Source organism: Sphaeramia orbicularis, chromosome 18, assembly GCF_902148855.1.
Source record: "Sphaeramia orbicularis chromosome 18, fSphaOr1.1, whole genome shotgun sequence".
In the NCBI taxonomy this organism is placed as follows: Eukaryota; Metazoa; Chordata; class Actinopteri; order Kurtiformes; family Apogonidae; genus Sphaeramia; species Sphaeramia orbicularis.
Window position 1 is genome coordinate 4,983,221 of NC_043974.1, and position 3,397 is coordinate 4,986,617.

The window sequence follows — 3,397 nt, forward strand, 5'->3', positions numbered from 1 at the left end:
AACCTTGTGCTGCACTCCAACAGAGACTACAGCAGAACCCAACATATGTTCCTACCCACCACAGAAGACTGGACTGGGCCACCCTCAGAGAAGCTGGCACCAACACTTATCTTACTCTCTCTTTTTTTTTAAATTCTCAATTAGTTTTAATTTGAAAGTGTTGTCACTTTTATTTATCCTAAAAGTTGGTTTTAATTTGAAAGTGTTGGCACTGTTTTCTTAAGTGTGCTTTTTGCATTCAACATTTTATTAAAGCTTGTCTTTATTTTTTAACATGATCTTGGCAGTCGTGTTCTCTTTCAACTGATATTGGTGATAATGTTTTCAGTGTGTAAATTATTAGCCTGCAACAACAAATAAATAAAAACATGAATAATACAAACATTAATAATAAAATATATATCTTTTAGATGGGTGGGGCATAATATAATGCTGCACAGATGACCTATACTGTCCAATCACATGTAAGCTGTTGTTTGAAATGTCTGTGGTAACATCCACTGTGTTGATATAAAAAGAAAAAAACTAGAAAAGCACTCGGAGAGCACAGACCCCCACCAAGGCAGATCAGCGCACCCCCCCACCCCGGATCACCACCAAAGTTTAATCTTTTGTTCATTGTGCCAGTATCAACATTTCTTGAAATTTTCATCCAAATCTGTCCATAACTTTTTGGGTTATCAGACAGACAGACAGACAGACAAAGAAACAAACCAACACCGGCAAAAACATAACCTCCTTGGCGTAGGTAAAAAAACAACTTCCAATGGGTATTTCTGAGGCCAGACATGGCAGACGCCAGTAACATTCAAATGTAAATTAGGGCCATCCACACCTCTGCTGTGAGGTGTTAACCCCCCACCCCTCCATATCCACCACCTCTGACGTTCCTTTTCCTGCATAGCTGAACTTCTCTGTAAACTCACGATAATTACTGGGAATCATTGAAGTTGGCAGGTATTTATGGGGCCGATAATCTGTTTTTTCATGCAGTGTCTGGTGACAGCACTATTGTGAACTTCTCAGTTGTGTCCCGACTGAATTATATTGTGTAGACAATGTTGATTATGTTGAAACAATCCAAACTCATAAGGTATATGAAGCAAACCAACAACCTGTCAGATAATAAATCTACTGGAGCAGATCAGAGTTCTGCTGAACACCTGAAATTTGCTGGTGGGAGGCTGGCTCCTCTTCTGTGTTTTACCACCTCTGTTGGGCATGGGTTTACCCCAGACCCCATGATGGCTGTTCTCTTAGTACCTGTGGTGAAGGACAAAGCTGGAAAAGTGATGAAAACCCCACTTTAAATGCAGTGGAAAAACTGCACACCACCAATGTGCACCACTTAGCGTATACATGTTTGAAAAAACTGCAGTTAAAGGAGGGTTTTCATCAGTCATGGTCACTGTAAATTGCTTTGGAACTTCAAATTAACAGCTATTAGTGTGAATTTACTGTCAGCACCAAACATTCTGTCCAGCTGGAACTGCTGTGAATTCACAACCTCTGGTTAGAGCCTTGGAAATAACCCCCCCCCCCCCCCCCCAGCCCCTTGGATTGTGTGAGGTTTTCATATGTAAATGAATCTGCTGTGAGGTATACAAATGCAAATAGTGTGTGTGTGTGTGTGTGTGTGTGTGTAAAATATAGAATATATATTACAATTATATTATATTTAATGTGTCCATTTTTCTTGAAAATCTGTGAAAAACAGCAGCTGAGGATGTCCACATTCAGACGTCCTATTGTTTCTTCCGTCTAATGTGGGTAAATATAAATCAGCCCCTTCTGTCAGTGTATTGAATCATTAAACCACAGTTTCACACACAAACAGGCCTGTCGTTGTATCTAAACTGGACTAACCTGCACTAATGACCAAACCAAACCCAAACACACTGACCACAAACCTGTCTGTGAATGGACACAGTGAGCAGTCCAACAGCCGATTTACATATGTTCAGATGTGTCAGTCAGAAAGCATTAGAGGTGATTCCTTTATCAGACAGGGGCAGTTGTTTATTTACCTGCTTTACTAGTTTCAGATACTTCCTGTAGCCTTTGTGTCTTATAGGCTCCTCAGCCTGTAAGACATGTCACAGAAACATCATTGTGATGAATGAGTCACCCACAGTAATTATCTGTGGAAGACAGTATGAACCGTTATCAGACCAGAAAGCAGTTAGTGTCAGAACCTTCATGTCAGTAAATCTGTTTTACAAATATCAGAATAAATGCAGTCAAAGTGGTGCACTGACCTGTGGAGAACCCTGGGTTCTAGACGGGGTTGTTTTGATAATGGGCAGAGCTGACTATTATGTAAACAGGTTCAACTATATTTTATATATTTATAAGTACTGACATGAACATTCATTGGTAAATCATGATATTCATTATTTTACATATTTAGTTGATGTAACAGATTACAACTGGTACTGATGTTATCCTGGACCTCATCATTGTCAGTACCGAGGGTGGAATGTGAAGGGGGGAGGTGTCAAATCCAAATCCCAGACCCCCAGCACCGATATTTGTGTTTTCATACATGCAGTACCGCATTTGTCCAGCAGTCACCGCCAAAGCATTCAACATGATTATAAGGCTTCTGTTTTTGTTTAGCTTGTTTTTTTGTTTTGGGTTGTGAAACAACAGTATTGTTTTCAATGGAAAATACACGCGCAGAAGCAGCACAACCAGGGAAAAGCTATGAAAGGAAGCAGACAGACTACTTGGAATTATTTTATAAGTATTCATGGACAAAATATAATTAATAGCTCTGATTCAGATATTTTTTCAAGCCAGCAGAGAAGGCCTTGCAGGCCCTGATGGCCCACCACTGAAAATGACTAATATCTGCCAAAATATTGGTCCTGTCTACTTACTGTTTTCACTAGTTTGTTCACTGAGCAAAAATACATAAACATGACAAACTGTAACAGTCAGCTGTGTATGCACACACACACACACACACACACACACGCACACACACACACACACCTACACACACACACACACACACACCTACACACACACACACACGCACACACACACACACACACGCACACACACACACACCTACACACACACACGCACACACACACACACACGCACACACACACACACCTACACACACACACACACACACACACACACACACACACACACACACACACACACACTAACAAAGATCATCTTTTAGTTTGTCCTTTTCCTTCTTCCATGAGTCGCTCTGTCTTGAGTTCATTCTGCAGCAGAAGAAAACAGATCTGATTTGATCTGACACCTCCATCTGGAAATCTACATATTTCTTCTTCCAATGAAACAAGACAAAATTTCCACCCCACTCGTTAAACCAGTCGTATAGTGGAGTCATAGGACATAGTTGTGTAGTTCTCAC